Genomic DNA, 10,678 nt, shown 5'->3' with positions numbered 1-10,678 from the left:
CCAAGCTGTGGAAAGAACTAGCAGGGACTGTGAGGATGAACCACCGCCCACTGTACTTGAAGAGCAGGTTCGGGAACATCTGAGGAACTTGAAGGTGCACAAGTCCATGGGACCTGATGAGATCCATCCGCAGGTCCTGAAGGAACTGGCGGATGAAGTTGCCAAGCCACTGGCCATTGTATTTGAGAAGTTGTGGCGGTCTGGCGAGGTCCCCGATGACTGGAAGAGAGGGAACATAACCCCCATTTTTAAAAAGGGGAACAAGGAGGACCCGGGCAACTACAGGCCGGTCAGCCTCACCTCTGTGCCTGGCAAGGTCATGGAGCAGATTCTCCTGGGAACCATGCTAAGGCACATGGAGAGCAAGGAGGTGGTGGGTGACAGCCAACATGGCTTCACCAAAGGCAGATCGTGCCTGACCAACTTGGTGGCCTTTTACGATGGGGTGACAGCATCGGTGGACAAGGGTCGACCAACGGATGTCATCTACCTGGACTTGTGCAAAGCTTTTGACACTGTCCCGCACGACATTCTTCCCTCTAAACTAGAGAGGCATGGGTTTGATGGATGGACCACTCGGTGGATAAGGAATTGGCTCAATGGCCGTACTCAGAGAGTAGTGGTCAACGGCTCGATGTCCAAGTGGAGACCGGTCACGAGTGGCGTCCCTCAGGGGTCCTTGTTGGGCCCGGCCCTCTTCAACATCTTTGTCGGTGACGTGGACAGTGGCATGGAGTGCACCCTCAGCAAGTCCGCCGATGACACCAAGCTGTGTGGTGCTGTCGACACGCTGGAAGGGAGGGATGCCATCCAGAGGGACCTCGACAGGCTGGAGAGGTGGGCCCGTACCAACCTCATGAAGTTTATCCAGGCCAAGTGCAAGGTCCTACATCTGGGTCGTGGCAATCCCAGGCACAATTACAGACTGGGTGGAGAATGGATCGTGAGCAGCCCTGAGGAGAAGGACTTGGGAGTACTGGTGGACGAGAAGCTCAATATGAGCCGGCAATGTGCTCTTGCAGCCCAGAAGGCCAACCGCGTCCTGGGCTGCATCAAGAGGAGCGTGGCCAGCAGGTCGAGGGAGGTGATTCTCCCCCTCTACTCTGCCCTCGTGAGACCTCACTTGGAGTACTGCGTCCAGTTCTGGAGTCCCCAACATAAGAAGGACATGGACCAGTTGGAGAGGGTCCAGAGGAGGGCCACGAAGATGATAAGAGGGCTGGAGCACCTTTCCTATGAGGACAGGCTGAAAGAGTTGGGGCTGTTCAGCCTGGAGAAGAGGAGGCTCCGGGGTGACCTTATAGCGGTCTTCCAGTACCTCAAGGGGGCCTACAAGAAAGATGGGGAGAGGCTGTTCAGGAGGGCCTGTTGTGATAGGACAAGGGGTAATGGTTTTAAAATAGAGGGAGGTAGATTCAGGTTGGATATTAGGAAAAAATTTTTTACCATGAGAGTTGTAGAACACTGGAACAGGTTGCCCAGAGAGGTGGTGGATGCCTCATCCCTGGAGACGTTCAAGGCCCGGTTGGATGAGGCCCTGAGCAACCTGATCTAGTTGGAGATATCCCTGTTCCTTGCAGGGGGGTTGGACTAGATGGCCTTTGAAGGTCCCTTCCAGCCCTAACGATTCTATGATTCTATGATTCTATGATGTGTTTGGAGGTGGGCTACAGCACCAGGGGTGGTCTGAAGGTCAGAAGGACTTTTACAACCCTTTTCACTTTCAAGAACAGTTTCAGTGACAGACTAAGTCATAGGGCTTAATTGTGTTTTCCCTTGCCGTTCCATTAAAAGTCTATGCATATTTAATGCTCTTCGACAAAGCCTTCAAATTACAGATCTGTATTAATAAGCACAAAGAGCAAACCCACCTTCCTGCCTTTTTGCTCTTCTTTCCCCAAACTCATTCAAATTACCTTAAGTTTTTATGTAACAAATGCGAAATGAAGAGACTGTCACCACTCAGCATTCGCCTCCCGAAGCACAAATACATTAGCTAATGGGCTGTTTGCAAGCTGCAACGGTCAATTAGATATACAGAAAACATCATCTGACAGTGCAGCATCCCATCTTAATCCCATCAAGGCACAGGCAAACCCATCACAGTTCGCTTCCAGCCCTGCCATCCTCTTGAAGCCAGAAAAGCCAGGTGAATTTTTCCCCAGCCCCTCTGAACTGAAAAGCTAACATTGTTTAGGGCACAAATGGATTGATTAACTTTCAAGAGCACTTAAGTAAAGACCAGACACTTAGTCAATATTATTTTGCTCTTTTAGCCTTCTTGTCAGAGGGAAGTATAAAACTGCCTAACAGGCACAGTATAAGATTTTATTTTCATCCTATTTCATGCCATTGTAATTCATCACTCGTGAAAAAAAAAAAGAAAGAAAGATTAAACTTTTCAATGCCATTTCTGGACCCCCATGGCTAGTACAGCAACAAACATGGGGCTACCAGGAGCCCTGACGGGTAATCTACTGGTTCAGGAGCACATCAGCAGGCGTCAGAGAAGTCCCTGTGCTTTGTGCACAGCATGCACCCGTGGGCACATCGGAGATATTGCAGGTGTCACCAGCAGTCACGCACACACCCAAACATTCGTCCTACACCCAGGCTGACAAAGTCTGCTGACACCAACCAAAGTTCATCTCGGGGTCGCTCAAGACAGCCTCAAGACAGACAGACATCCAGGAACTGGCTGCAGGGAAATCTGCTATTTAAACAAAAATTACTTCTCTAACAACCAGTAGGGAAATGGACATGAGCCCAGCAAGGACAGGGGGCAAAAGCAAAGCCTGCTCCACCCCAGGGTCAGCTCTGGATTATCCTCAACATGTGAGGAAAGGTGCTCACTTCTCCCCATATGAGAGGCTGTCCTGGTTTCAGAGGATTTGCCAGGCTGGATGCTCATTTGGCACAGCCACACTGCTTCTCAATGCTGCATTTGACAGCCCAGGTAAGAGTGTCTTGAGCAGGAGGAAAAACTCAATGCAAAATTCAATTTCAATGCAGGACAGGAAAATTAAGGCAAGCTCACTTCACACACTGATCTGGTTTAGGAAAACCCAGGATAGTTATAAATCCACAGCAGTTTCAGTATTTGCAATATATCCTACTAGCACTAGATGTCTGCACAAAGATAAATTTCAATTAGAGGAGGAACTGTTCTCTTTTTCTGGCATATACCTGTGCACACAAAAAAGAACAATAGAAAACACTTGTGTCAAGATAAAATAGACTTAAAATAAGAAAGTGTCATTTAAAGTATCATTATTTACTATTGTTTATTGACTTGCATTTGATGTCATTACTAACGATTAGGCTAATGCTCACTGATGACTAGAGAGGAAAGGGTATGATTTCTTACCTGAGCTGCCTGATAGCAGTGTGGATTTCGAACTGTGGCTTGATACTACTGCAGATTTCCAGTTGCACACTGTGCAATTGTGTGCAAAGAAAGAGGGACTGAACATGAACACACTCCAATATATTTGTATGGGTACCAATGACATGCAAAACATCCTCTGGTAAGCCAGCAGCATATATATTCCCATGAACACTCAGGCAAGCAAGATTGAACTAAAAGAAGTTTAACAAAAAAAAAATAAAACTGTGTTCTGCAAATCTCATACAGACAGTGATAAGCAAATGCATTAGGACAGAACTGATGATCGTGGTGTGTACGTTATCGCTGTAAACGCAGGTTTTTAAGCAGGAAAGAGCTGCTTTCTCCAATATGCAAACCACCGGGTCCCACCACATCAGAAAGCAGCTCTCTCTGTAACATTCACCTACGGTCAGCATCTGCTTGAATGTTTTCTACCTCATAGCACAGAAAATAAAACCGTTTTATTTATTAAGCGTGTAATGTTACGGGACATTCTGCAAAGTCGAAGTCACCCCTTGTTACTGCAGGTCCCGGGCAAAGGCGAAGGCGGGTGCTCGGGGAGGAGGTGGCTCCGCGGGCCAGAGGCGGCCGCCGCACCTTTCCGACATTACACCACCGCAACCCCCTCCCGCACCAACACCCCTCTTCCGGTGCCTCTTCCTCCACAGTTCAAATTAAATTGAGCCTCAACACTGTCAGAGATTTCAACAGCCCTTACTAGTACTCCCTAACGGAAGTATTACCCGTGACAAAACGACACGCGTGTCCATCGGGACAGGAGTTAATCCTGAAGCAAAGGGCTGGCGCAGAGACTTCGTACGCATCGAAGCGCCCATGAAAAGGCGGGCGACTGACGGCAAAACCCAAACCCGGGCGCCAACGGCTCAATCCACGTGTTTTAACTCACGAAGGAGGCACGAGCGCGTATCCTACCCTGGGAAAACCACTGGCGGGACGCTTCGGCGACGGGATCCTCTCAGGGGCGACAGGCGTGTCCGCGCGCGCCTCCCGCCCAGCGCCACCTCGTGCGCAGGCGGCCGCGGGTCACGCGGCCCTCCTCGCGGCTGCGGGAGCCAATCGGGGCGGCCCGCGGGGCGGCGCAGGGGCGGGGCGGGAGCGCCCCCCGGAACGCTCCGCCGAGGCGCCCCGCCCGCCCTTCTCCCGCCGGCGGGCTCCTCGGGAGCGGGTGCCAAGGAGAACCCAGCGAACTGCAGCGCCCGGTGAACACCGGTCTTCTTGTATCAAAAACTCCGCTTCTGCTTCAACAGCAGAAGCATTTAAATAGCAGAGAACTACCAGCTTTGGCCAATTCACACAAGAATTAGGCTGTTCAGTTACGAATTCTGAGCAGGTTCTCCTCTCCCGCCCCGCCTCCCGCCTTTTTTCCGGTTCTTAACTGGCGCGTTAATTCAGTATCTCACCGCAACTCTTCTGCAGTAGATTCCCGGCTTGAAAACACAGCAAGCTGTCAATGCCTATATATTAACCTACAAACTTAAAATAATCTATTACAAGAAACCATTTTTAAAAAATCACATAGGTCTACCATGATGCATACCATAAACCCACCACAAGTCTAATTATCTATCATTAGTTGGGTGTTTGTAAACCCAGAAGTTTAATCATGTTTAATTAACTACATTGTAATTGCACCATTTGATAGTTAAATGTTGCCTTGCTAAACTGATGAACACCTGGAACACGCAATTAGTTCCATCACCAATAAATTAGCTTTAACTAAAATCTGTCATTAGTAATTATTTTCCTTCTTTCCTGGTAGACCACTAGGATTAACTACAATAAACAGCCAATTCAGATCCACAGCAATTTGTTAAGACCATGACACTGCAGGAGCGCTCCTGCTGCCAGTTTTACTTTTCTCTGATACCTTCTTCAACAAAGATGACCAACTGCTGCATAAGTCATTCTTATTCCTTGCTCTTTCACTTCCAAAACTCATTTTTACTTACCTGTGTTGGGTGTTGTGGCTTTTTTTTTTTTGGTGAGGATGGGAGTGGGGTTTTCTTAAGAACTATCAGGTCAAATGCAGTCCCTTCTAGGTGAGGAACAGGGAGAAATGATCTCCCCCCTCAAGCAGCCAACTATTCTAAGACAAAGCAGCTGCTGGTTACAACATTTTTTTGAGCTGGCCCTGCACCTACATGCACCCAGAAGGCCCCTGAGGCAGCACAGTACAGGGCGTACAGGCACACATCGCTCCAGCAAGAACATTTCCATTTCTACACTCAAACTATGCTACAATAGCCGGGACAAACTCTGCAAACCACAGGAGGAGTAATTTTCTTTGGAGCTGAATACCAGCAAATTGCTCAGTAAAAGTGCAATCCCCAGGAAAGCTTGGGAATTTGGCAGAGCAGAGCAAACCAGCAACGATAAAAGATGCCTGGTCAGGCCAGCCTGGCAGGCAGCTGACCCTGGTCCACTCCAGCTCCCGCACTGGGGAGTGGGACCATTGCAAGGGTAGCAGGAGGTGGAGATGGTTTCCAGCTCTAACCCCAACCATCTGGATCACCATACCCACCAGGGAATTCGTCAGCAAAATCTTCAGCATTGAAAACATCCCTCCACTCCCATCAAAGCAGCTTAGGAATTCAACACTGAAGAGCCCCTCTCTAGTTAAAGTGAAGTTGGGCAATAATTTTCTGTCAGGGACACACTTCTCCAGTCAGAGTGGTCACTCTGGCCCCTCGCAGAGGCTATGGCTGCTGGTTTATCCACAGGTGTTGGCTCAAGTCAAACTGGGCACATGCTGAAGGAGTTTCTTTACACAAGCATTTCAAGGCATTCGCTTACCCATTCAAGGAACACGGACAGATATAAAAATGAGAGGCCTGAAAAAGCATCCATTCACAGAAATAATTGGAACATTTTCAAAAGAAGAGAAGCCAGACAATACAAAACATAAAGCATTAAACTGCAGGGTGTATCTTCAGGTCAAGCATTCTTATTCACTGTCATTATTCCCGACCATTGGTATCTCCAGTGGAACCAAGAAAAAGCAAACATAAAATGACAAAGGAAACAAGCATAATGTAATGACAGACTGCTGAACCATTGTATCACAGCCTCGAAATCAAAAGACCAAGAGGCCTTAAAAAAAGGATTGGGTGTTCTTGTGAACAATAGCATACACTATCATAAGGATTTAATAATGGTTTGAAACATTAAATACCTGTGGAGCTGCAAGTAGATACCTGGTGGAGGGAGCTGGGTGTAACATCGCTGCTGCTGGGCTTCTTGCAGCAACGTTCAGAGCCAGCCATCACTCAATACTGACTCCAGCGTTTATAAAGCCCAGCAACAATGAGATATGGGATGGTGGAAAGAAACAGCAATTTCTTTCAACCTGGAGTAACTCCATTTCATGTACACAGATTTTAGTTTCCTTAGGTGTGCCAGCAAACTACTGCAGTCCTGTTCTTTTCCTTCTCCCATCGGCACAGAGAGGGGAGAATTCAGTCAGGCCCTGCACCACTGTGGATGGGACAGCAAGAGAAAAACTGCAGAGCAAAGTAGAACATGATGTGAGTGAGGCTGTGACAAACAAGAAACCAGGTGTTGCCCAGGCAGAATCTTTCAAAGAGTTAAAAAACCACCATGTATTTGCCAGTTTTTCCCCGCAGCCTTTCATGACAAGGACGCCTAAATACAGACACCCGAATGTTGGCAGTACTGCTACCTGGCAGACAAAAGCCCCAGGGTAGGGATTTTCAGCCCCAGTGACTGAAGCGATTGAATAAGTCACTCAGAGTCAGCCAGTCCGTCCAGCATTGCTGCCATTCGCGTGACTCGGTTGCTATGACAGAGGAAGATGTCACTTGAGCTCCTTTCTTAGATGAAAAGCCATCAGCCTGCACAGCTTCAAACCTCTGTAGACCACTGTAGGAACCCACACTGTCAAACCAGTCCAGGAAGAGCTGTGCTGTGTTTTCCACAAACTATCAAAATTGCTCCAGCATGTTTGTTTTCTGGTTTATTCATCCCAATAGCAGCTTGTTTCCTAAACCAGGAGACTACTCAGAAGAACAGGAGCATGTCTAGTATAGAAAGTACCGTTTAATATCAAGTTAAAAGGAGCCTGGCATAATTCAGGGTCATGCCACAAGCATGCAGGAGTTGGAAACGGTTCGATTCCCAAACCTCATCTACTTTTCAGCCACATTCCCATTCCTTTTCCCTCACAAACATCTCCAGTTAGTGGTCTACCACCCTCCTCAGGTGGGCACAAACAGTACTCCCTCTGCACATTAACAGTCCACGCATTTCTTCACAGATTCCGAAGTCTTAGTACAAAGAAATCTGCTACTACAAGAAAAGACCGTCCCAGATTTACATACAGTTTGCCTGTAGCTGTGCATCTGTCCACTATTTTCACAATTTTAACTCTAATGGAAGGATTTCTGTATGAAAAAATCATCTCTAGGAAATTTTACATCTCCTGTAGCAAGTGTTTCAAAGAAAGATAACCTTTCCAATGAACTACTGATAACTCGCTGCATGGAAAACATTAGATCTCTTGCATGCTGCAATACACGATACAGTTATTTGCCTCAAGCAAACTAAAAACTGAATGGCAGAACCAGCTGGTTACAGATGGTAGTGTGAAAAGTTCACCTTCTCCTTTCTCTGCTGGTTCGCTGCATGAGTATTAGTTAACAAAGCAAGAGATTATTCATACTTCACTCTGCTCAGATTAAAAGGATAAATCCTAAAAAGGAAACCATAGCCTTCACTTCAAGCAACAACATACAGGGCTCCAACAAAGGAGGAAACAGCTTTGATGAAACATCAAATGGGATAATGAAAAAGATCACAGAGATGAGCTTGACATGAATATTGGGCAAAGTTTACTTTCCAGAAAAAGGAACTCAATCCCTGCCTTTATACCTGACCTGATTTTTAACATGAGGTGCGGGTGTGTGTCATCGCTGCTGATGGCAAAAAAAGCAGAGGGTGTTTGCCAGCTAGGGAAATGTAGATTCAGATGAACCCCCACTGCTTCTCCATGCCAAGTCGGTCACCAGGAGGGCCACAGAACAAACGCACAAAATAAGATACAAAAGATGACATGACCTGGAAGAGCAATGGAAAAACATTTTTTTTTTATTATTTACAATGTATATTCTTCCTCTGACAAGGGGAAAACTGAGACTTAAGAAAATCTAACCAAGAACTAAAGGATAAATATTACATAATGACAGGGAAATGGGCATTAAAACATAGGCAGCATAAATAAATATTCATGCTTTGCCTCCATTCAGCACTCTTAGCACTTAAGACAGAAAAAAACCCAGCACTCCATAGGCAAAAATACAGTAAGATTAAAGGTGAATCACAGATACGAGTGAAAAAACTCAAACCAGTTCAGACCTCCTTTCTGGACACACACTGAGTATCACATATGTATTTAAGGACAGCGCAAAGAGGCCACTTGTTACTTCTTTTTTCTTTTTAAATCCAGAAAGGAGAATTTTCTCAAATGCTTAAGAGACTTCAAATCAGTTTAAAAACTGATAAAGAAATAAAAACAATTTCACAACTAAGTGCTAAAGCACGGAAGACATTGTTCTAAGGCAGAAACAGATGAACAGTGCAGATGCAACATTATAATCACATTTCTACACACAAATAAAACACAGGGGAAGAGCTAGAAGTGATACTTTAGGATGGGGATTGGGACCTAATGTGTATAATAAAGGCACTTAAATCCACTCATCTCCCTTTGTTCTTTTTACAGAGAAATGGAAAGCAATAGATAATAGTCCCACACTGAGTAAAGAATTTTTTAGGGCATTCTTCCCCAAAACTGCTTTGTCTTCATTAGAAATAATGGGAGAGCTGCTCTAAGTCAAGAATTTCTAATTTTACAAAGTCAAAAGCTTTAGGGGAAGCCATCTACTCCAAAAAAGCAGTTTTTTGATCAAAAATGCTGCCTCTTCTGATTTTCCATGACATATACAGTAATGAATGACACAGTTGGTTTCTTAACTTTAGGACCTTGTAAGATATAATGCACTGATTACATTAGTCCAACCAAAAATATTTCTAATACAGCTGCAAATAATCTCCTTATTACTAAAGATGTAACTGAAAAACCACAAACCACTTCTTTTTTCCAAACAGCATCTTTTTACCCAGCAATAGCAAAACACAGCAAGGATATCTAAAGTAACAAGTCAAATAAGGTGTTAAATTGAACTGAAAAGATAAGAAGCAAAAATGAAAGTCAATGTTTCCATCCATATTCTCTTCTGGGTCTTGGAGATGAAGTAGCAAACCAGTTTCCACACTGGTCTACGCTCATAACAAAAGCTGCAGGTAGCATGAGTCATGCCAAAGCTGCTGAAAAGATCATGAACTTCTTTATGGGACACAGAGCTTTCTGGTCATCAATCCACCAAATTCATTGGAATCACCCACAGCAAAAAATTCATTTATTCCAGGTCAAATAAAGCAGAAATAAGGATGTTCAAAACATAAATGATCTTTGTTTCACTTGTTTTTCACATAACGTGGAATAAAAGGCAGAGGAAAAACACACTGACACAACCCGATACATGTGGCAGAAGGCAGAAATAGACTCCCACCATATAACAGTACCTTTACAATCCTCCTGTTCCCGAGTCTTGTCCCTGCTTTGGAAATACAACTTTATATCATTCTATTTCTTATTAAATTTTATTTCTTGTAACAAAAAAAAAAAATTGAAGTCAACAGTAACAAAACTTGGTCTTGACCATATCCCCTGCTGACTCAATTATCCTTTGAAGAGGTATAATCAGTCACTATCGTTATAAGTGTTAATGCAATGGAAGGCATTCATATTATCCAGAAAAAAAAAGTTACACAAACTGGATTCTAATTCTCAAGGAAGTAAAACACTATGAAAACTATGAATTAACAAACAATCAAAAGATCAAAGTTTGCAGCACGCTCTATAGGCTGTTTGTCATCAAGCTTCAGCGCCAGAGGTTAAGTAAACGCACATGCAATCCACCTTTATGCCAGTTATCTAAATGTTGTTCCCATTGCCAATTGGTTTTCACCTCTCGGGGACCTGACCAGGCTATTTGTAAGGCACACATGGACCGATACACCTACGCACAGCGCGTGTTTCAGTGAGGCACCCAGGCAGAGCAACCTGCGTGTGCTCATGTGTGCACGTGTGTGTCTCTAAGTGCACACACACTTGCACAGCTGCACATTCATCTGCAGAACCTGCAAATTTATTTACCTATGGAACCTGCTCAAAATACAGAGGCCTTTCAG

This window comes from Tauraco erythrolophus, chromosome 9 (genome assembly GCF_009769465.1).
Source record: "Tauraco erythrolophus isolate bTauEry1 chromosome 9, bTauEry1.pri, whole genome shotgun sequence".
In the NCBI taxonomy this organism is placed as follows: domain Eukaryota; kingdom Metazoa; phylum Chordata; class Aves; order Musophagiformes; family Musophagidae; genus Tauraco; species Tauraco erythrolophus.
This window is presented reverse-complemented; position numbering follows the sequence as displayed.